The sequence below is a fragment of the Perna viridis genome, chromosome 10 (genome assembly GCF_037379345.1).
Source record: "Perna viridis isolate PV_CMFRI_1.1 ecotype Kerala chromosome 10, ASM3737934v1, whole genome shotgun sequence".
Taxonomy (NCBI): domain Eukaryota; kingdom Metazoa; phylum Mollusca; class Bivalvia; order Mytilida; family Mytilidae; genus Perna; species Perna viridis.
Genome location: NC_142454.1, coordinates 31,802,435 through 31,828,802, shown reverse-complemented (window position 1 = coordinate 31,828,802; position 26,368 = coordinate 31,802,435). Strand labels below are relative to the sequence as shown.

The window sequence follows — 26,368 nt, the reverse complement described above, 5'->3', positions numbered from 1 at the left end:
TTTAATATTAGAAAATGATATTATTAATTCCAACGGATTCTGTAGTATTACAAAACCATTTCTTCATATCAAGTATTCAGTGCCTTACATTGGAGAGGATATAAAAGTGAATCAACACATCTACGCTGGAAGTCTGGTAGGGTAGCGGCCGATGTCTTTTCCATAATTAATATGAATAAAGGTAAAAGGACAATAACATCCAAGCAATCTGGAGCTGCGAAACTAGTCGACACATTAAACGATAAACTTGAGTATACAATGTAATGTACATGAAATTTCCCATTTATGAGGTAGCTTGTTTCCTTGATATTCATCTTTTTTATTAATCAAAAATACTTGATCGATAAACATGCACGAGTTAAATAAAGGTGATGAAATTACCACAAAAAATACAGTGTGCAAAACTACGTTAATATTTTTTGTATTGCAATATTTAAATCAAAATTATAGCTTCATTTTATCTTATTTTGAAAGACACTTAGATCATTAACATATTTTTGTATGCTTTTATAATGAAATTTGACTTTTTAATGGTGTTCATTTAATGGAGAAAAACGGAAGCGCCCACAAAACGCATAATTTTACAAATTATGACCACAACACGTTTGAACGACAATTCTAACTTGAAAGAATAATGTTTTCTTGCAGACTAAACTAAACAAGCCTAGCGGAATATATAGGACGACGAATATAAAATTAGGAAGAATTAGGCTTATGGAACAGTTATGTTGTTCCACGATTGAAGTCATCACTACAGAAGTTTTTAGGGCCGTCATCATGAACTCGTGGATCGTTACGGTGTATCCATCTGCACCATGAAAAGTGATTTGTTCAACGTGTCATAGATTTCCTATCCTCTTTGTTTTGTCCTTTGACTTTTTTATGAGCAAATCGGCGGGTGTTTCATGAAAACAGAGGACGCTTACACAAACGATCCATCTGGTCCATGCTCCAGTTTTGGGTGGAGTCCGAGTTGGTCATTTACAGTTGTTACTTTGTATGTATAATTTTGGCTATTTTATGTTCTTGATTTATTGTTTCTGATTTCAATGTGTGATATTTATCCCTGGATTACATTTTTTTTATTTCCACCAGAATACTGGTTCTCCGGATTACTCTTTCAAGACTTTTAAACTTGTGCTATCTTACTATATTGACATTTATCATCAGAGAATGACTTTATAATATCAGAAACTGAAGTACCATTCTGTGTAAGAATTAGGAAATAAGTGGCACATATTTTTTTTCTCAATTTGGTCTTTTTTGCCTCAAATATATTCAAATACATCTAGAAAACAACTGAAAAGCTATTTAAATTTATCCTGAAGCGTTGGTGACGTAGATATTTTTTACTGCTTATATAAGGAAAACGTTCAAGAAAAATTTCCCGCCATTTCTCCATAGTGCTTTTCAACTAAATTTGAACAATCAATATCTTTAAAAGGCAAACTTAACAAACACTCTGACAGTAATTTTTTGAGGTTATGATGTATAAATACTTGGATAATGCAATACAATTTCTGTATATTTTTACTTCATTTGCCCCTCTTACACACATTTTGTCCGATTCTTAGACAGAGAAGTACTTAATATTTAATATCATGAAATATCCATGTCTCTCCATTATGGCTTTCCATACAATTGAAAGCTTACGGACATAATATATATACTTCGGTGTGCATCAAAGTTCGTCACAATTCACAAACTCTCATGAAGATCCATTAAAATAGAGAAATATTTTATATTTACTTAAAACTTGTTATGCAGAGGACGCTTATCCTAACGGTGCACCTGGTCCATGCTCCTACTTTTTAGTTGAATCTGAGTTGCTCATTTACTTATGTTTCTTTGTACGTATTAATTTGAAAATTTTATGTTCTCTGTTATTTGTCTTTTTTCGTTGTCTGGTCTTAATCCCTAGACTTCGTTCCTTTGATTTTCCCTATTGGTCTTGATTACTCTGACTACATTTATCTTATATAACTCGTTTACACTCCTTGAGAATTTTAGGTTTCCCACACGCACGATATCTTAACGCACGCTTAAGTCTCACCAAGTGTTTTTTAAAACGTTTAGGTTACAGACCACCAATTCAACCAATGAGCATTTGGAACGTACGCAAAAATAGTCCTACGCAGAAATTACCCCTGTTCCTCATAGTGCTGTGAAAAAAGTTCTCATCTTATTTAAAATATTTAAACAGTTTCTGAAAGGAAAAACATTTCTGTACATTTTACAGGTGCATTTTGCTTCTTGTGATGTGAAGCCTAATCTCCATAATGATTTTTAAATATACCCCTATCTTGTGAAAACACTGGGATTTCCCATGCTATTTATAGACCCTTCACTTCTGGTGACCAGTACTGCACTGCAAGTCTGCTAACCCCACATGCCATTCTGAGGATTGTGAGCTGACATATGTAGAATCATGCTGATATATAGTCCTCTGCAGGTTAAAGTTAAGGTAAAGTCCAGAGAAGCCATTGAATATTGTGAAATTAGCATAGAAGCCTATGGGAAGTGGAATTAGTGGTTTTTAGCCTTTAAATGCACGATAAACGAACACTCCCAGTGTGCATTTAAACGCACGATAGACGAACGTACGGTGACAAATAAAGATATAAACAAATATTAATAAAGAAAGTAAAAATCGGAAAGAATCAATGAAAAAACAAAAAATCGAGAATAGAATTAATGAAAATACAAAAACAATATTAGCAAAAACTATAAAATAACAGTTGAATAATGAATGCTTCTATCGTGTGTTTTACGAACGCCGAACGCTCCTAGCGTGCGTTTAAATGAATGCTTCTATCGTGCGTTTCAACGAACGCAAAACGATGTGTAAACGGACGATGCACGAATGCTAAAATGGGAAACATGAACGCTTCAAGAAGTTTCAAAACAGGTTCCCTTTTAAAAAATGCTAAAAAAATCATAAATATTTGGTTAGAAATTTATAAACCGAGTTGTTTAAGTAAATAGTCGATTTTGTTAACGAATTATAAGTTGACGTAATGTTAACGAGTATATATGTATATATAAATATTAATAATTACGGCACATAAGGTAACGATGCGTATATATATGTTTAAACGGATCCGTGCATGTACATTACGTATAAACTAATAAAAGGCAATAAATCATATGCTACAGATATAGAAAGTGCAATTGGGAATTGGGTGCATTTGAAATTCGTTTAAATTAAGTACTAAAGATAATCATATAAAATACAGATTTAATGTTCATTTTATATGAAAAACGTTTCTCGCGATACAAAAGTCCGCGTAGTTTCGGCAAGCTATGGCATAAAGTATGCATTTGATAGCAATTTTTTTATTATCAATTTTATGCCTGTGTAATATTTTGAAGACAATATTTGTGAGGGAGTAAGCAAGGGAACCAAGATTCTAGATCAAATCAAAACAATGTAATCCAGGGACAAAGACTTCACTAAAAACTGGGAGCATGGACCAGGTGCACCGGTATGGTAAGCGTCCTCTGCTTTTCTGAAGAAAAAAAACCGCCAAGTGGCTCATAAAAAAGTCAAGTCCATGATAGACGAAAGAAAAAAGAAAATAGAAACCAAAATGAAAACATTTGGGCATAATTCCATTTTTATTTACTTCCTTTGAGAATTACAATTTACACCAAGAGAGTGCTTAGATGGCGTGAGATGAGGTGGATTAATAAACTTAAAGTAACGAAAAATACAAATAAAAAGAACACACAATGACATAATATAGTTTTAATAAAAGACACTTAATGATACACGTTGAATTTGTATCAATCGTTGTACATCCGAAATACAGCTATTTAATTTTTGCATGTCCTAGGTTTTATTATTGAGGTACTTGATAGGACTGAGCTTATATACACACACACAAAATACTTTGCAGTTTTGGGAACATCGAGTCTTAAGTTATTAACTAAAGGAATGCATTTTACAGTATGTTAATATATCACTTGATTTGTCGAACTTACGACGTTTCAACGTAGTTACTGTTCTGTCAATCGTTTCGTTTATATTTTGACTTAGTCTTTTACTAATGTTTTTGAGTTTGCTGGTTCTATTTTAGCCTTTGCATTTGTAAAATGACAGTTAATTCACTGCAAATGGTAAATTACGACGTTAAAAAAAGTTATCTATCCATTGACGATGTGTCCCTTCCTTCCCAACATTTCATTGCATACGAACCAACAGTAAATATAATAAATCTCTAAGACATATAAAGGTATGGATTTTATCAAATTATCTTCAATCTGCAATTTATTATTTTATTAAGCAATGACATGCATTTCATCTTATCTTTTTGGTTATTAGTATGCAAGTGCTTACTATTAATTTCACCTCTTGAACTTACAGGAATCTGTTCTAAGTATCAAACTTTTTTTTTCAAATTTTACACAAGGAGTATATACAAGCTGAAAGTGGGACTGCATTTAAAAAAATTCATGATTAATTCAAAAACGCATAAAAACTCCTTTTTGCATAAACCTCAAGTTCTTGGAGGACTTTTGGTGTGAACTTCGATGTAGTTGGGTTATTATTACCGTTTGAAATGTTCTTTGCGTTCTATGCGATTTCAAATCAAATGAAACGTGTAATTTCCACGGTTTGTATTTTCAGCTAATTTAAAAGACACACTTTGCATATATTTTGAACCAAAGACAAATTCTATATTTGGTGATGCCTAATTCAAGCATTTGGTGTTTTTTATCATTTGTATCTTTTGATCCCTTTTTTTTAAACCACAAATTATCCGGTCAAGTTTTAACAAATCTTGAGTTATTAAGATTTATCAATAACCCCTGTTTATAAAAGATATTAATTATATAGAATGTACTGTAGAATTCAAAATCCTTAAATGAGATTAAAGTACAGTAGAAACAATTGGATTGTCAATGTAAATTATTTCTGATGATCAGACTGATTACATATTTCATCATACAAGACCTGTGAAGCAACTTAATAACAATACATTGAAATGTGTATCCTTTGTTTTAGGTGAATCACATATTACAGAATTTGCATGATTCTTACACAAACTACTATTTAAAATGTCGCACGCTCTTGTAAATGAACTTTCTTTGATAAACAAATGCTATGAAAACTTATCCCAGCACGAAGTCATTTAAATATCTTGCAGTGTGACCTGTAAAAAGACAAACTCTTAACTAACCTGCAAAATAGTAAAATTGAAACCTTTTATGTCCTTTTTTCTGTTTTAAAGCACGTTTAGGTTATCGATTAAAACAGTTTTATTCCATCCCCCTAAATGAGTCCTTACAATCTATAGATAAGCCAAAACCATAGCAATAATGTTCTCGGGAGAACTATGACAATTACATTCAATCCAAATATTTTTTTTTAAATATCCGACAAATGATGTTTTACCCCTAGCTCTTGCACTGCTTTTTTTTTTATTAAACATGTATTTCTCTTTTTGTTCACCGATGCTCAAACAAGGCTACCAGATGAAATTACAATTCATTTTAAATAAAAATACAATATGCAGGCTACATAAGATCAATGTAGAAAGAAAACTATTCAAACAGAGCATGACAAGGGCAAAATATCTCAAGAAGAAGACAACGATCAACTGGAATCTTAATTATGAAACACAACTGTTCTCAATGTATGTGTTCATTGACTTTGTAAAACACCCATTCGATATCTCATTAAAAAATGAGTCATGTCTTTCTTTCTTTTACTCTCAAAATACACACTACACTTTTAAAATGAAATATTAAAGATTGTATAATACAAAATTGATAAAATGATTTTTTTTATATTTTTTCAGAAATAAATGAAATTGTCATGAATAACACCTTTGTTTTCTTTATTAACTCGAAATTATCCTGCTACGTTTTGAGACACCTAGCGATTTTTGTGACTGGTAAATGAGTTTATTTCCCTTTGAATGTCACTTGTTTGTTTACTCATGAATATTATCCAGTGATTCCATATGACGATGTCAACGCAACAAACTGGATAAGCATTCAAAGTTTTATATATATCTTCAACACCCTTCAGGATAACACACATTTGCTATCTTAGGATCTTATATAAAACAACATTTAAAGCATTATTTTGTTTCATATCAATTGTTCGTTTGCAGTGGGAAATTTTATTGGTTTGCCGAAAGTAAAACGTGATCACTATTACAAGATCTAGCAGAAAACTATTTTCTGACCAGGAGACTATATACATGTTAAGTAGTAAGAGGAAATATTACCCTGAATTAAATATTTAAATGAAGATATGTATAAAATCAGAATGCAGCGCCGCCGTTTAACTGTAATACTTACATTGTTGTAGACAAATATGGTCGAAGTAAATGAAAAAAAACGTCATGTATGATATATACAGATACATCTGATTATTTGGCATAGACGACCTAAAGGAAGATCAAGCATTGAAATATATGTGAAACAACTGAAATATGATTAAATGGGTTATTTTGTTGTCATAGATATCACAAACAACTGATAGAGTTAAAGTATTCCGATACAAAGAAACGGGTGAGTATATTATTTCATTGACTTCTCCGAATCATTTTAGGAATAGGAACCTTTCATACATTTGAAATATTGCAAAAAATAGGAAAATATCTGCGAAACTGTGCTACGTACAATACTATGAATTCCTTTAAATAGCCAGTTGAGTATAACGTATTCTAAAGTAGCGGATTTGCTAGATATAATATGATTACATGCATCACCTTCAGCGAAAGCATGTCTAGAACTCATTCTATTTTGTAACGACCGTGCGTTTGTTAGTCCGTTGTACGTGCTTCCGTCCGTCCATCATGCTCAAGTCTACCTATAATTTGTGATATGTAACTATACAAATATTCAAGCGATACAATTCAAACTTGATGATATACACATTATTAAAAAGATGTGCCCCTCCTTTTATGGACAAACTTGATATTTTTTATTAGATTTTAAGCATGTTGAAAGTTGGATTTTTTTTTCAGGAGTGTATGCTATGATAAGGACATTGCAAATGGAGAAGTTAAACTCAAACTGTAGCTTTTAACTTGCTGAGTTTCAACATACATATTGAAGACATCCATTTGCTGACAAAACATGACGGTGATGCAGGTTCATGTATTAGTCTTTATATAATATTTCGAACACATCGTAAATAATCATAAGTACTGCAGAACCACAGTGATGTACTACAATGTTAACTACGAAACCCAATTGTTTTTGTTTTCGTCCTTATACAAATAATTGTGTACTAGAAATACATATTTTTGGCCATTGACTGTGATAACACATTCCAGATTTCAAAATAAACAAATGGTGTGCCACATCTTTCTTTCCTAGTTTCAACATACAAACCACGCTTTTAAAACAAAGTCGCAATGATTTTACGATTTTTTTCACCTCAATAAACTCGAAAACATCAAATGATCTGAGATAAAATGGTTAATGAGTTTATTCCGCTAAGTATATTGTTTGGTTTGTTTACTCATAATATTCTAGTAATTTTCTAGTATCCTCCATTATAATTATATCAGAGCAACATAATAAGTTAACACAAAAAGTTCCATATCAATATTGTTGATCATTCAGGAAAAAGTACACTAACTAAGTTTTTACATAAAAAAACAAATAAGTTTTTTGGATTACGAACGGAAAATAGGTTGTTTGAACAACGTTGGGCTAGACGGACGTACTAGCAGTTATAAATATTATGATTCCTTATGATTTGAATGCAGTGGGAGAAAAGTCTTTGGGTAAATGAAATAAAAGGTGATATTTTGGACATATTCTGGTAAATTCATGTTTAAACAAATACCGCGTGCAGTAAGCATAGGTAAGGAAATTGCAGGTAAATGAAACGACTAACTTGGCGTTTCGTATCACACGGATACAATAAATCATATGACAAAGACAACTTTGTAAAAGACATATATTGGAATATGAGGAACAGTTACTGGTTACAATAATGCACCCGTATGTGTAAACTCAATTCAGAAAATAAACACAAAATCTGCATAGTATGTTATGGAATTTTCCGAACTTTATACATCATGTACTGTTTATACATGTAAGTGTTTCTGTACGCATAGTTTCAAAGAAAATTGAAACATTCTGAAATATTCGAAAATTTCACGAAGCGTATTTTTTTAACAAACGTACTGTACTTTTTAATGAAACAGTAGACTATAAGCTTATTGAAATTGCACACCTATGCTTCTGAAATGGGATTTTGAAATCATCACTTTAATTAAGATGTCATATATAGACATTCTACATTTAAGTAAGGATATATTTAGCATCATGTACAAACAGTTTTTTTTAAATATAAAAACGAATGTCACTTAATACATATCAATTACCGAATATAAGAAGGAGCGTGTATGTTTATCGTCTTCACTTCATAACAAGGTCTTTATAAACACCCCAAATTCCACACAAAGAATATTTTACCTCTTCTTTTAATCGTGGAAGACGAGACAGGTTTGATCTATGAAATCGTGATCACAATTGAAATTACACATAACATTCTTAAATTGAAAAAAAACACTTAGTATTCCGACGATGTGGATTCAAAGTAAGGTTTCAGTTAAGAAGTGCACAAAGTACCTACCAATCTAAACTTCAGGGCTTAAAATGCTTGAATCATTCACTTAGCACTGCATTGTTTACCTTTTTTATAAGATACGATTTTTAATTTGAATTACTGACACAATTTTTTTAAAGTAGCAATTTGTGCAATTCAATAAAAATTCAGTAAAAAAAATTCTTGTATGAAACCAATAATATTGTCTATGAATTTTATTTCTTTCCAATTTTTTTTACAATTGTTTACAATAGAGTTATGTTGCTACAAGACTAAAGTCATCACTACAGATGTGTTATGGTCGTCATCATGGATCGTTAAGTTCTATCCATCTGCTCCATGAAAACTAAATTGTTCCACCTGTCATAGTTTTCCTTTCCTCTTTTATCTACCCCAGGCTCGACTTTTTTTTCTTTGTGCAACTCGGCGGGTGTTTCTAGAAATGCAGATGACACTTACCTAACCCGTGCATCTGCTCCCAGTTTTTAGTTGAGTCCGAGTTGCTCATTCACTTTTGTTACCCTGTATGTATTATTTTAGTTACTTTATGTTATTTAATGTGTTCGTCTGTTTTTCTGTCTTACTACGACTAAACTCCTAGCTGTGTTACATCAATGATAAAGGAGCTACAATGGGAATCCTAGAAGAACGCCGACTAAGATCCATGCTAGTCATGTTTTATAAAATCAACCACGACATGATATATACATGTATACCAGCTGCATCTACTTAACAACACTGATGTGATACCAAAACTAGGGGAAACAGCAACTATAGGCAAGTACACAACAACCGAGACATCTACAAATTATCTGTCATTTCAGAACCTTCAGGGACTGGAATTGTCTTTCAGATAGTGTCAAACATGCCAGTACCATCGAGGCATTCAAGAGGGAGGGCTAACCAAACACCATAACTGCCTCTCACCAATCATAAACTGCAAGAGGCCATGTTTTTAACCTGTACATAATTTGGTTCTAAAGTTGTAAATACGAGTCTTTTAGCTGTGGTCCGGGTGCTACATTGAATTTGCATTTTAAATGAGAAGAAGAAGAAGAAGAAGAAGAAGAAGAAGAAGACATTCACTCTGCTATGGACATGAATAGCAGTAGTTAATACTACGAGTCTTGGTTAATCCTTTCTTGAATATTTATCGAAAGATTTATTTTAAGTACACATATGTGTATATAGAAACAATTCACGTACATTTATTTTCTCCGTTCCGTTTCGTTTTGTCTCGCATTTTACAGTTTCTTTCGCAATTTATTAATTTCGTTTCGTTTTATTTCGTTTCGTTTCGTTCTTCGATTTCTTTTCGCTTTATTTCGATTTGGTTACGCATTTGATAGGTACACATAAAATGAAAGTGTACCACAGCTTGGCGAAATCTTGCATGAAAATATACTTCATCCTATCTCGCTGTATTCCTTACAATCAATTAAGGAAGTATTTTCTTTTATATTTACGCTTTTGCATATAAAGTAAGTAGGTCATAGGTGTAATATTTATAAGAATAAGAGGCATGTTTAGACAAAAAGAAATTAAATACATTATATCTTTGTTCTTTTTCAAATACTACGAGGAAAAGTACACGAAGTAATACATTTATATTACTGTTAATAGGCTTCTCTGTACATAAAGTTTCGAAGAAGATTATACAATTCTGAAATATTTGGAAAGTCAAATTCACAAAAACTAAAGAAAATTATTTATTCATACAAGTATACTCTATTTTTTTTATGGAACGATATAACATTCCAGTCATCTTGAATATGAAAAAAAAAAACAAACAACTGATGTAATAATTTTTTCATCTATCGTTTTCGTCATACTTTGGTCTGTCACAAAGACAAGTAGCTAATATAATTGTACTTTACCTGAAAATCGAACGCTTATGCTTTTGGAATGGGAATTTAAAATCATCACTTAATTAAGATGATATAGACATTATATATGTAAGTAAGGATATATATTTTACCTCATTTGACAAACACTAAGCAAACAAACCTCAGAACGAAAATACTGTTTTATTATTGAGAACTCAAAATATACAGTAAATGTATGTACATAGACCCAGAAATATCCGTAGGTTACGTTCAATCAAAGGAATTTGTCCTGTCTGACATGACGCGCAGTTCACTGTAACATACATGTCGTCAAAGGAAATATAAGTAAATGGAAAAACTAACTTTACGTATAACATGGAAATATTTAATTCTGCGACAAAAACATATTTCTTAAAAGATAAGATGAAATAAGATAAAATAGATTACTTGTAATATAATGTATTAATTATAAAAACACCTGTAGGCGTGAAAGCAATTCAGGACAAAAAAAAACCAAACAAATAAGCATATTATGTTATGGACTTTTTCTAAACAATGCATAGGTCTAAAACGTGTTCCAATATTCCAAAATCTAAAAACAGGAAATATCTTAGAAACTATCCAACACAGAATACCCAGTTACCCTTTAGATAATCCGGCTAAGTATATTTTATTTCTTCGAAGTCGGTTTGAAGGATTTATGACGAGAATGGATAAGGTGTTTATGTCAAAGAGACAACAAACCTACCGGGATTTAAACTGCCAGCTCAAAGACAACCATGCATTTTCAATTAAAGACAAGGAAACCCTCACAAATAAGAGCAGGCTCCAGCTTTATTTTGCTTTTTAGTTTTGACAATAACGTCGCCTGTTGACAGTGTATTGTAAAAACCTTCACTTTTTATGCAAACTGAGCGCGTATAAATGTACAAATGCCACGAATATTGTCAATGTATTTTAAATGCATCTCAGCAATATATAAGATTTGTTTTGTGGAAAATGAAAGTAAATCACCGCTTGGCAAATCTTACATGAACAAATATTTATTTGTACCTCACTTTCTTCCTTACAAGTAATTCGGGAATGCTTTTCTTTGTTTGGTTATGCTTTGGTTTATCTAACTGGAAGACAATTAGCTTAAAGATTTGTTCTTTACCTAAACATAAAACAATTTTGCGTTTGGAATGGGATTTTAGAATTGTCACTTAATTTTAGATATCGTCATTTTACATTTGTTTATATTAGTATGGGAAGATTTGACCTCATGTATAAATCGTTTAAAAAGTAAATTTGTTCATCTTATCAGGGATCTAATATAAGAAGGTGAGTGTAATTTAATAGTATCCTAGTATTCAGTATTCTTATAAATAACCCAATTCCAATGAAAAGAAAGGTTAAAATGTTAACATGTAACCCTTTCTGTGAATTCCATTTCGTGCAGACGAGTCAGATTTATTTTTAACGCGACTACTATGAATGTTACACATAACATTCGTAAAATAGAAAAACACTCCGTATTTTAACGCCTTGGCTGTTTTTTTCCATAGAAATAAGGTGTAAGAAACAACAATCTAGTTAGAAATCTATACAGGAGCTGAATCGCTTACTTTGAAGACTACGAAGTTTGATGGTCATACATTTTATCAAGAAGCACAAAACTATCATATAATCTCAATTAACATTATATCATCAACTTCAAGCTTTACCTTATCAATTATGGATTTCATTACATCAATTACATTTATAAAATTGTGTCATTAATTAGGATTTATTATACAACTTCGATATTGACTACCACAATTAAAGTTGAAATAGATACTGATATTTTCCTGATCAATTCATTTTCTAGTCATTTTCCATGAAGTAAAATGTGCATTGGAATAGATTGAGAGCTATGCATAATGTACAACGAGAACGTCATAAAGCTAGACATACATTGTAATAATGAAAAGACATATTCCAGAAGAGCCTACAGGTAATGTTACTTAAAATGGCGTCACAAAAGGGGAAATTTAAGGGATACATAAGGTAAAAGTACACTGATGTATTCCTTAAATCAATCACAAATGCATATCTTAAAACATCTTCAGTTATAAATATTATGATTCCATATGATTTAAATGCATTGAAAAAATATTTGGGTATATTTAAACTTGATCTTTTGGACAGGGTCTAGTTAATTAATATTTGGACAAGGTACCGTGTACAGTGAGCAGAAACATTATAATCCCGAATGGAACTATAAAAGGCAGAGATATGCAGCTAAGCGACATGTGATATATACAGTAAAGCGGCATGTCAACATGAAAAATAAATAATGAATACAAAAATAAGACAGCAAAAAACAACAGCAAGACACCAAACACAATTACAAACAAAAACCAAATGGCAAACAAAAACAAAACGGCAGACCAAAAATAGTATTATTAAAAATACCAACTCAAAAGTCACAGCAAACTCATGAATACATACTCGGAAATAGCCGTAGGACAAGCCAAATTAAGGAAATTTGCAAAAAGTAAACTTTTCCCCTATGAAGCGCATTTCTCTGTAACATAACATCGGCATAGGAAAATAAATTTCAAGTAAATGAAAAGACTAACTTGACGAATCGTATCACACGGATACAATAAAAAAACAACTTTCTGAAAGTCATATAATGAAACATATGGAAAAAAGTTACTGGTTATAATAAGTATACATAATACATGCACCCGTACTCGTCAAAGCAGCTAAAAAAAAGACAAAAAAATCTGCATATTATGTTATGGAATTTTCCGAATTTTATACAACATGTACTTTTTATACACGTAACACCTTTGCTTTTGAAATGGGATTTTGAAATCATCACTTTAATTAAGAAATCATTTACAGACATTCTATATTTATGTGAGGATAGATTTGGCCTCTCGTATAAATAGTTTAATGAAATTTAAAACCAAATGTCACGTAATGCATATCAGTTACCCAGTATAAGAAAGAGCGTGTATTTTCATCGTCAGGTAAGTTCTATAAAATCGCGTTCAAAATGGAAGTTGTTCATAACATTCGTAAATGGAAAAACACTTAGTATTCCGACTATGTGATTTTTGTATGGAAACAATGTGTCAGTAAAGAATTGCACACAGTACTTACCAATATAAACTTCAATGCCTGAATCACTCATTTATCACGGCATAGTCTACGTTTTTATAATAAAATCAAATTACTGATGCAATTTAAAAACGTATCAATTTGTGCAATTTTGTTTTTTGTATGAAACAGTTAATGTTTTCTATCAATCTAATTTCTTTCCAATATTTTTACAACTATTTCATTTTAATGATTAAGACAAAACAAGCCGAGATATTCAAATGTAAGTATCTGGTCATTATACCCTTATAATTCATTGTGTTTTCTGCAAGTTTTCAGTTCCATTCAGTAGTATAGGAGACGAACTGGATCCGAGATAGGTCTTCCCATAACACATATACATGAATGACAAAGTCCGAGTCCGCTATGTGAAACCCATATATTTATTTGGATCAATATTTGAAATAGAAGGTGCACAAAAGTTATGTGTAATAGAGATTCTGTGAAAATATATTAACCTTTCAGTGGTATAGCGAATAAAAGATGAGTTCCCAAGTGTAACGGATGGAAGTAAATATGAACAGAAGAACAGACGAGCAGGGGACGGTCACCCCAATCACTTTTTTATTCCATGTCTGAAAGTCTGTATATAAAGACAAATTAAAATTGAACAACGCCGTGTCACATACAAAAGTATGTCTGATACGCCATGATACCTTACTTTTCCGCGGCATAATTTATAAACAAAATACTTTGAAACCTGAAACGTAAAATCCTGGCAAAATCATACACTACAAATCCTATAAAGTACATTTTGAAATTTTGGTCATGTTTTGGCTTCCGGTTTAACAGGTTATACTGCACCTCAATGTTTTGCTAAGCTGTATCCCTAACAGTCCTGTTGTCAAACGATTTATGATGATTGCTCCCGATTTAAAAAAAAAAAAAAGGATATCCGATATAATGGTTTAGCCCCAACCATAGCCAACCCTGTTCATTCAACAGTATCTGTTTCAGTACAGTTACCGATGCTCACAGTAGGCTACCAGACAAAAACATAAACCATTGGGTGAAAAATCAAAATGCGGATAATTTGCGACAAAAATATATTAGAGCATATATATCATGACGAATGCAGGACATAACTAGCTATATATAGCCACGAGCTGCAAAGCTTACTTAAAAATTCATGTCTATATATAGCCACGAGCTGCAATGCTTACTTCAAACTTCATGTCTATATATAGCCACGAGCTGCAATGCTTACTTCAAACTTGATGTCTTTATTCAAAACATATAATACAAACCCATGTATGTGGTAATTGACTGTGATAAAACACTTTCAATATTTCAATACAAGATTCATCTTTCTTTGAGTTTGAAAAAGCAATCAACTCATATAAAACATCTAAAACAATTTACATGAAAGAGATTTACGTTTAGGTGCTTTCATTTTGACTCCTAAATGTTCAAGATGTTCTTTATAAGAAATTTTCGACACATTTCGTGCCGTATATGATGATGTCAAAGCAACATACTAAAAAATCATACACGCTAACATAGCGGTCTAGCGAACAAATCAGGAGGATTAAAAACATCTAAAAAATATTGGACCACAAACGGATAACAGATTGTTTTAACAATTGAAAAATGGACGGTTGCACCAACACTTCAAATCAGATGACTTTTTCACATCAAAGATGTTTTAGCAGTGGGAAAAAATCATTGAGCAAATGAAACTAACCGTAGTAATTTTGACAGAAACGTTTAGCTTAATTTCTAACAGAAACAATGTACAGTAATGAAAGGTAATGCTATCACGAATTTTTGACATGGTTATCGCAAGTAAATGTATTCTTTGTTATAGAAATAATTACCAAATGGGCTCTTTTAAGTGCTCTTTTCGCTCATGTAGCAAGTTCGCTGAAACATACAGTTCGCTTTTAGAAAAATGTACTTTTAGAAAAAAAATAATTTCACGTATACTGCTTTTACTTTATCTTTTGTCAACGAGAGAGATTCAAGTACTGCATACAAAAGATGCATGACACAACTGAAATGTGATAAAATAATTTACTATTCATAATTGGCAGAAATGTAAAAAAACAAATGTAGGCATGGAAGTTACTCAGAATAAAATAAGAGGTTGAATATCATTAAAGGACTTCTCCGAACTGTATTTAAGAATAGGAACGAAAACGTGTTACAACATTCCATAAATGTCTTCATATTGAAATGTCTCATAAACTGTTCTACTTAAAATACTCAGAAATCTTATGAATAATACCACTAGGTATATCTTATTTCTAAATGGCTATGAAGGATTTAATTTGTTTGTTAAACGTAAATTGTGAAAAACCTTATTAACTGTTTACTGTATATTATCATTTTATTTTACGGCACATTTTTCTTCGAAATTGTGTATTGTGCAGTGTCTTTAAAACTACTAAGAAAATAGTATGGTTTACTTAATCATATTATTGTACATTTACTTAAACATTTTAACATCAGTAATATGCATTTATTCTGCGTAATTGGTGCGAATTAATGAATTAGTTTAAAAGACTTACTTGTGTTTGAAAATCGGCAATGATATCAGATGAATTTCTATAAAGCTCTAAATTCATTTTGACCTATTCAAAAAAGGTTCAATGTGTCTATAGATGAATATATCAATTGCCGCAAAAAAGATATGGGGGGATGAGTCTGCTAATTTAAACATTGACTTACTTATAAATTTATAAATAGTGTATTCATTTTATTTAATCGCATTATTTATAAATTCAGTATTTTTTCTTTTTGTCGGACACTGTACATGTAACGAAAAGTATCTATTCACAAATTCACTAGGCATCCAGGATATAGTAGTATTTATATGTAGTTTTTTACTAGTAGATCTAGTTATAGTCAGTTTAATATCTTTAATTTCTTTTTATTTATTTACAGTACGTATTGTTTCTTTATTTCATTTGTAAATGAGTACTTTGCCGTATTTGATAAGGAGTTACATTAACGAAAATTCACTTTTTCTATGTTTCATTTTTTTAGTTCATAATACCAAGGAGCTATATCATGAACTGGTTTTGTATACTTTAATAGAGAATCCTATATTTTATCTCTGATTAGTGTCTATATATGTAATGAATAATAACTTTCAAAGGAAATAAAATGAACTTTACGTATCACACGGAAACATTTAGAAATATGACAAAGACAACTTTTTAAAAAGATAAGATTGAATATGATGTACTAGATTACTGGTGATATAAGTTATTAAGTACCATTCTGTGTAATAATCAGGCAATGTGTGGCACATAATTTTTCCTAATTTAGTCATTTTTGTCTAAAATATATTCACTATAAACAACCAAAAGCTATTTTAACTTTTTTTCACTGATCTGTAAATTACATGTTTTTTTCACTGCTTTTAAAATTGAAAAGTGCAGGAAACGTTTACCGCCATTTTTCCATAGTGCATTTTAACTAAATTGGACCTATCAATATCTTAAAAAGGCAAACTTGACTAACACTATTATGGTTAATTCTGGATATTTTGAGGTAAAAAATACTTGGATAATGCAACAAATCTCTTTTTTCTTCGTGTCACACCTAATACACATTTTGTCTGATTTTAGACAGAAAAGTACTCACATATAAAAACACCCGTAGGCCTGAAAGCAATTTATAAAAAAAGCAAACACATATGCATAGTATGTGACTGAAGAATATATATATATATGGGAATACAATATAAAACATGTTATGATATTCCAAAATCAGAAAATGTCTTAGAAACTCTCGCACATACAGAATACACAGTAATCCTAAAGATAATCCGGTTATGTATATTTTATTTCTATTAAGTCGGTTTGAAGAATTTATAACGAGAATGGACAGTGTGATTATATTTAAGAGACAAAAAACCCATGAAACCATGAAAAAAGTCCGATCAAGGCCACCTATGGATCTTCAATGAAAGACAAAGAAACCCTCACAAATCATGCAGGCTCCAGTTTCATTTCGCTTTTTAGTTGTACTGTAACTTTAACTATAGAAAGCGTATTGTAAAAACCTTCACTTTTTTATGCAAACTGAGTGTGTATGCATGTATCAATGCCACGAATATTATTAATGTATTTAAATGCATCTCAGCAATATAGAAGATTTGTTTTGTAGAAATTGAAAAAAGATCAAAGCTTTGTAAATCTTCCATGAGTATATCATTATGTTCATCTCGCTTTCTTCCTAACAATCGATTGGGGAATTATTTTCCTTTTTGTTTTTGTCATGCTTTGGTTTATCCAACTGAAAGACAGATAGCCTTACGTTTTGTACTTTACCTAAAAAACAACTTTGCTTTTGGAATTAGATTTTAAATTTGCCACTTAATTTCAGATATCGTGTATAGTCATTTTACAAATGTATATGTTAACAAGGGTAGCTTTGACCTCATTTTCAAATAGTTTATAACAAAAGGTGAATTCGTTCATCAAGTCAGTGATTTAATATAAGAAGGTGGGTGCAATTTAGTAGTATTCATTTCATAACACTGTCTTATAAATAACTCAATTCCAATGAAAAGGAAGATTTAAATGTTAATATTTGACCCATTCTACGAATTCTATTTCGTGGGAGGCGAGGTAGGTCTATTTTATTTTTAACGCGCCAAAAATGAAAGTTACGCATACCATTCGTAAAATAGTACAACATTCAGTACATGAACGCTGTGGCTTTTTATTAAAGTGAGGTGAAAAAAAAAACCAAATTTCAGTTAAAAATCTATGAAAAAAACTAAATTGCTCACCTTGAATAGTAGGAAGTATGGTGGTCATAATTTTAATCAAGATGCATAAAACTATTATATAATCTCCATTAACAGCCACTTTTTCATCAACTTAAAAATGACATCAACTACATTTGTAGAACTGTATTATTGTTCGTTTTTTTTGTGACAAAAAAACTTCAATTACGATGTATTATACCACTTCTACCGATATAAAACTTTTGCAGGTAATTCTAAGGGTCTTTTTTTTTCATTGAGCCTTTCTTTCAGTTTCTACCTCCTCTAGCTTAAATACTCTACAAAATCGTCATTTGAACGACTCTTTACTGTCAATACCAAGCTGGAAAAAAACTGCAAGATTATTTTTTTTTCATTTCTACCTTATATGTTTGAAAACAACAGTTAAAGTTAAAAAAGATATTGAACTTTTCCTGTTCCTATATGCTCTAATCATGTTCTGTGAAGGAGTTGCAATATATAAAGTGAAGTGGGATAGTTTTAGAGCTATACGTAATTTACTATGAAAATTCACAGAAACATATATCACTGTATTGACACTTTACATATACAACGTTTACCATGCAATAAACGTTTTTCAACGGACTGAAATGCGTGTTTTTTAATCGCTAGTCTACAAAATAGGTAATACCTTAATAAAATTTAGTCTGGAGGTCATTGTTGTGTAGGTATTTTTTTAATATTTATATACTTATATATTACTTATATATAAAACCATTTTTTATTTACCATTTTCTGGTTCATGATTTCCTATCATGATTATATACGATCGCCTTTGATGATACGTGTCCTGTAATGTACTTGTTGTAACACCATAAAGTATGTGAATAATAGAAACTAAAATAAATTAGTGTTATATGCTTTCCTGGTAGGGATTTTGATATATTCGTTTAAAAAAATCAATAGTTAAAACTCATCAAAATATCTATGCAAGTTAATACGAAATTGAATATTAAAATTTAAGGCGAGAGAGAGTTACAATGGGCATGTACAAAAACAACCCGTAAACCAAAACTTACAGTGAATTACAAAAATGTAACAAAATAACGTAAAAGTAAAAATAACAAATTGAAGATATTTGGAAACATACGTTGACAAAAATCTAAAACACATTCCAATATATTGTATGCATTTAAAACAAAAATCCGAAAGATTTGTTTACTGTTCAGAATACATTAGTAATTTTTATACTAAATGCTTAATGCTTTATGCTTAATGGGTTGCAAATACAGACTTGACTCAATATGGTCATTTTCCATCCATAGGCTCACTCGCAGGACCTTGCATATAACGTAATGATCATCTATCACATTCATATTCCATTTAATGTAAACACCCTCGTTGGTGTCGTTGTAGCTTATTTGTTTTAAGGGCAGGAGATCATGGGTTCAATCCTCGACAACAAACTTTAAAATTAGTAGTCACTGCTTCTACTTAGAAAAAGTGACCAAGAAAACGCTGTCTACGGGCAACAACTAGATTGGTATAACAGACACAAACAACAATGAACATAACACAACCACAGTAACACGTACAAAAAAACAAACAATAATGAACAACTGGGACTCCAATAACAACTGAGAGCAAAAATCAATTTGTACCGGTAGTGTAAGCGTCATCAGATTTTCTAGAAAAGCTATTTAATTGACTTCGGTTTGTTCTTTTTTCTACGGGTCCAAGTAATCTCCTCTGCTCAAAAATAGTAATCAAAGGAACCAAGATTCTAGCGGAAATCAAACGAATGTAATCCAGGGACAAAGACCAAACATGAAAAAAGACAAACACAACAAAGAACATAAAGTAACTAAAATGATACATGTAAAGAATAAACGTAAATGAGCAATTCGGACTAAACTTAAAACCTGGAGCATGGACCAGGTGCACCGGAAGGTAAGCATCCTCTTATTTTCTAGAAACACCCGCCGAATTACTCATAAAATGTCAAATCCATGGTTGACGAAAGAGGAAAGGAAAACTATGATAAGTTGAACAAATCTGGTCCCGTGGTGCAGTTGGATCAATGTAACGCTCCGCAGGATCATGATGACGACCATTAAACTTCTGCAGTGATGATTTCAATCTTGTAGCGACATAACCCTATTCACAAGGCCTGATTGCAAGACGTCTAGCGCGGTTAAAACGTCTTCGATGTTATGACAACCTCTGGCAAAAACTCCATACGTAGGTGATGAAGAGATGTTGCCACACATGAAAAGAAAGTTGACAATACGGAATGAAAGATAATCGCAGAGGTCGTATAGTTGCGTCAATAGTTTTCCTTTTCCATCGATATCTTAGAGTTGGTCAAGATATGAAGCTGACTTTACAGTGTAATTTTTTGTGTAGATGAATGAATAAAATCCCTTAAACGATGTTACGTCATTTATATAGCGGAAACTGAGATAAAAGGGTTTTACTAAACGATGCTCCTTCCTTGTGATCCGATCAGTTATAAAACCAGCCTCACAAAACTGCAACAATTGTTCGTCCCGTTTGTCCTTTAATGACAAAAACTTCAATCACGAGTTAACGTTGTTCTACAACTTCGACCCGATTGGAACCTTTGCAAGCCTTCATCATAAGGAACATTTCATACCATGGCAAATGTCTATACTTCTATTACGGTTTGGAAAATGTAAGCTAAAACCTGAAGTATTTTCTTCTTTCGATGCGATGTAGGGTTTCTGCATACAAATTGGAGTTCTTTTTCGAGCAGATATCATATTGCAAGAGCTTGCAAGTGCACTATGATACTCTGTGGGGACATATATTCACCAATATTCATGCAATAACCCTTTTATTGTATAGTAAGTAATTTTCCTCTTTTTTTCTTTTTTGTTTGTTTGTTTGTTTGTTTTTGTTTTTGTTTTTGTTTTTGTTTTGTTTTTGTTGATTTTTTGTTTTTTTGTTCTTGTTTTTTTTGGCATTTTTTGTTGTTTTGTTGCTAAAGTGTGAGTTTCATTTCCATACTGTTCTTTTATTGTAATAGGTCCAATATAGTGATATTATCAATTCTACAATATTACTGTAGTTTTCCATTAGCCAGTGTAACTTTTGATCAATGAACTTTGATTTTCAGTCAGTCCTGTACACTATCAAAATAATTAGAAAACAAACTGTCCGTGTACATTCCGGTCGATTACAATTAATCACTACACGGATGACACATTGATAGAACATTGAAATTTGAATTAAAATCACTGCTTTTCAATATGTCGTAGAAGTTCGACAATGTCCGATGCCAACATCTCGTACATCATATGATTTATGTCCTTTTTTGTACTGTTTACGGTGTTTTTCCTACTGATCAATAAATCCTTCACTTTGGTTTCGTCAACTATTTAATTGACTTCGGTTTGTTCTTTTTTCTACGGGTTCCAGTAATTCTCCTCTGCTACAAAATAGTGATCAAGGGAACCAAGGTTATAGCGGAAATCAAAAGAATATAATCCAGGGACAAAGACCAGACATGGAAAAAAAACAAACACAGCAAAGAACATAAAGTAACTAAAATGATACATATAAGGAAGAAACGTAAACGAGCAATTCGGACTCCAATAAAAAAAAAACTTGAAGCATGGACCAGGTGCACCGGTAAGGTAAGTTTTCTCTGAAATTCTAGAAACACACGCCGAATTACTCATAAAAAGTCAAGCCTGGCCTAATCGAAAGAAGAATGTGAAACTGTAACACGCTGAACAAATCAGTTTTCATGGTGCAGATGGATACATCGTAACGATCCACGAGTTCATGATGACGATCATAAAACCTCTGTAATGATAACTTCAATCTTTTAGCAACATAACCCTGTTCCAGAAGCCTAATTATAAGAAGTCTAACGCGATACAAAGTCTGAATAATTACCATGCTCTGGCATAACGTTTGAGTTGTGATATGAAAACTCCATACGCATGTGTTGATGAAATGTTGCCACACATGAAAGAAAAGTTTACAATTCTAATGAAAAGTCATCACGCTTGACGTAAACTTTGATCAATTCTTTTTCTTTACCATCGATCTCTAAGTGTAAGTCAAGATATCAGGCTAACTGCAAAGTGTATATAGTATCCTTTTTCTCAAGATCTTTCGGGTAGATGCTGTTTATCAAATCTCCGACCCTAGGATTGATTGATGATAACACGTCATCTATATAGTGGAAACTGAATTTAAAGGATCTAGCTAAAGGAAAAATTAGTTGATATCCTATTCCGCCATTTTATTTGTTTACCCCAAGTGTGCTGTAAGAAATCCAACTTTGGGGACGTCCCTGTTTTTTCTATTGAATTTAACGAGCAAACATTTATTACTATAATGCGATATAGTATTAGAAGGACTTTGTAAGAATGTATTTTAGAATGCTATACATTTTATCCAAAGAAAATATTAATTTAGAGTTTAAAGTTACGTTAATAGGTGTCGTAGTAGGGGAATGATTAGACATTTTAATTGATAATGAAAGTCCCTTGATATGTTCCTGAAAATAGGCATAAAGCATTTAGAAAGAATTTATCAACTGGAAGAGGCATTCATGTTTGATTTAATTAGAAAATTAAATTATCTATCGAATAATACCCAATTTAAGTTGAGCAGTAACTTGTAGAGACGAATTCATGTGACTTTTGACCGAAAAATCGAAAATCCCATTTTTCGCGTTTTTGATAAATTCTAACTACGAACCACAGAGGTATAAATTGTGATTAAAATAAACAGAAAATACCAAATAAGCAATTTTTCACTGAAGCATAAATATTCTAGGGGTTTTGACATTGAAAATTATGTCAATTGAAGTGATTGTTCGGTGGAGTAAGGGTATTTTTTTTTTTCATTTTACGCCAAAACCCTAAGTGCTATTGTATTTTTGTGGTACCATTGTAGAGCTGAGATATTTGGCTACACGATAATACCTACAGTTGTGATCACTTCAAACATCTCTTCGATCCTGTCAGGGTTCGCTGTCATAGAACAGGTATAAGCTGTCAGAAACTGTTCTGACCCGACACACCTTGTCAGGGTCTGTCAGGACTTCAGACAAGCCCTGTCATAATTTGTCATGGGTCCTGACACCCTCCTGTTAGAAACTGTTCTAAGTAGAACAGGTACGTGGATTAGTTCCTGACAGATTCTGAGAGTCATAAGCTCGAGAATAGTTCTTTGACTGAATTACAAACAGTACATGTAAGTGATTACGAAAAAGAAAGGTGTAGCACTCGAATCCCGATTCTTACGACGGGAAGGAAGACTTGCTATGTTTAAACTTGATTTTTTTCATTTTTTTACCCGACCTGTATGTATGGCATGCAGTACCAACAAAAATTATCGCCTGTTGTACTTGCTACGCCCCTGACTTTGAAGAATATGGACTGAATTATTTTTTGTTGCAGATCTAGACACCGGTATAATACAGATTTCCTATGTATATTGACATTTTTAAACATTTTATACAGAAATTTTAGACCTTCATGGAACTTTAAAATGTTCACACTCATACAATTTGAAAAAAATGGACATTTTGAAGAATTTTGACCCAAATGTATATGTCACAGCCACTATATGATAGCTATAATGAAAAATTTAGCATTTCAGTCAATACATTTATACTCTCAAGCAAATTTGAAGTGTGCGCCTTCATATATTTTGCAAGAATATGACACTTTTAAAAACTTTTGACTAAACAAATGTGTCGCAGCCGTCGTATAATAGTTATATTGAAAAAAATTGCATTTCAGTCATTATTTTTAGACCCTGATGGAAATTAAAAGTGCTCGCACTCATACATTTTGCAAGAATATGACATTTTTGAAGAATTTTGACTCAAACTGACTTGTGTCAGAACAACTATATGATAGTTATATTGAAAAATTTAACATTTTAGTCATTAATTTTAGACCCTGATGGAAATTAAAAGTGTGGGCACTTATACATATGCTGGAATATGACATTTTTGTAGAATTTTGACAGAAATATATGAGTCACAGTCACCCACATGAAAGTTGTATTGAAAAAATAAGCATTTTAGTCAATAGTTTTAGACCCTCATGAAAAATAAAACTGCCTGCGCTCATACATTTTGCAGAATTTTTACTGAAATAATGGTGTCACAGTCACTAATGTGAAACTAACATTTTAAGTTTCTACATTTTCTACATATTAAACTATGTAGGGAAATTGGAAGTGATATCACTCATATTCGTTGCTAAAGGTGCCATTTTGAAGAATTTTGACCGAAATATTTAGTTATCAGTCACCTATTTAATGCAAAAAATTGTCAATTTTAACATTTTTTAGAATGATTTGTGACCCTTATGTTATTAAAAGTAGTTTAGAACAGCATTTCGTATTTTCTGTCAAGGAATAAGACAAAATGTGACCTGACCCAGGATAGACTCTGTCAGACTCTATCAGGATCTGTCAAGAGAGGTTAGAAGTGATCGCAACTGTACATTTGGTTAGTTGGTTCACACATGCTATCCAAGAAAGGCTTAGACGTTCAAACAATTGAGTCACAAAAATCTTGGCTTTTTGACACTCTGGGTACAAATATAGGTTTATACTGAAAAAGAAACCGAGCAGCATGTTTTTCATAAATACGTGTTGTCATTAGACTATCCTCTGCAATGTTCTTGTTTTTTGTAATAAATGTAAGATGTTAAACGATCACGAAAACGGCGAAGAAAGCAGTAAAGGATTAAGCGGGTATGTTAAGGGGAAATGTCATGTGTCATAAATGGTCAAAATTTCATCAACAAAAACGGGCTACTTTTAAACTCATCTTAAAACGTGAGAATTCTGTCGATGTTCATATTTTAAATATACAAGTGCATCAAGTAAAACTTCCTATACAGAAAAAGATCAACAAAATGTCAAACACTGCAATAACAATAAAGTCACGTGATCGGTAAATCGGAGCACATAAATATCAAAAGTGCAGTAGGAAGATGACAAAATTGCAAATTCAAATTTCAATGGTAGGTCAATAAATATGTATATTTTGCACAAATGGCTGCTGGAAGTCTGAAAAATCTACATGGAGGTTAATAGATGGCTCGTAACTTGTTTGAGATGAGATATTTTTGCGTTTCTTTGTATTTCAACCAATTTTAAACCAAAACGGTAGCGATGAATAACTTCATGGTGGATAACCCTACAATATCTTACAGCAGGTTTGATCCCGACAATTAACACATAAATAAATGAACGATCGAAAACTGAATGATGCGGTGGACTGTTACCGCCTTTACACACTTAAACTCCACCACGGAAATCCATTCTACTATCTGATAGTAAAGAAGACAGATTAAGAGTCCAAGTCTAATGTTGAGAACCGTTTAAATTTGTTGAAGGAGAATTTACCGGCAGAACTTTGACACATGGGAAAGACTCCTCTTTCTTTATTTGTATGGGTCGTGACTGGTATATGATGGAGAATAATCACCTGTTTCTTTACTTAAAATTTACACAAATTCTGCTGTGTCGAAACTACAATGCATGCACTAAAGACATCTATCATTACTGCAGAACTTTTGAACATGACATTAAGCTTGTTTATCTTTATGTGCCGGTCTACTCGATTTATCATTTGAATGAAAGGCAGGGTATGGAAGTAGAGTATAACAATTTAAGAATGACGATCGAATTTTGCACCAACAAATTGAACGTATGAATGTGTATATTGATGGTCTAAACCGCATGTTTCATGTCCATTCACCAACATTTTCTTTGGATCTACAAACGTCCAGGAAAAGAGATTATCTTCTCCATTCTCTTACTGTATATAGTTTTCGTTTCACAAGCTATACTGACGGTATTCACCCAAAACCTGTCCGTCAAACTATGGCTAATCAAATTTAAACAGCTAGTCAAAATGTATTGCTATAAATAAATATATTGATATATGTTTTCCTTTACTTCTGTTTCTTAGTATTATGATACCAATTACCAGGTATATGTCGATCTACATCAAAATTTCTTTTTAGAAAAAATTGTCTTTCTATTTTCCGTCCATGTAGTTCATTTTTGGAAAGAACTGTGCTTTCATTTTCCGTCGATGTTTCAATAAACAAGGTACAAGTTCATGTGGTGTGCCATAAA

The 26,368-nt window shown here is 31.9% G+C and overlaps 1 protein-coding gene across 1 annotated transcript in view; it reads left to right on the top strand.

The window, feature by feature from the left end:
• Positions 1-12,195: 12,195 nt before the first annotated feature.
• Positions 12,196-26,368, top strand: part of LOC148605404 (uncharacterized) — a 50,204-nt gene continuing 36,031 nt past the window's right edge. Inside the window, exons 1-2 of the mRNA XM_088548747.1 lie at positions 12,196-12,382; positions 14,005-14,172. The gene's annotated coding sequence lies outside the window, so the exon portion shown is untranslated. The remainder of the gene's footprint in view (positions 12,383-14,004; positions 14,173-26,368) is intronic.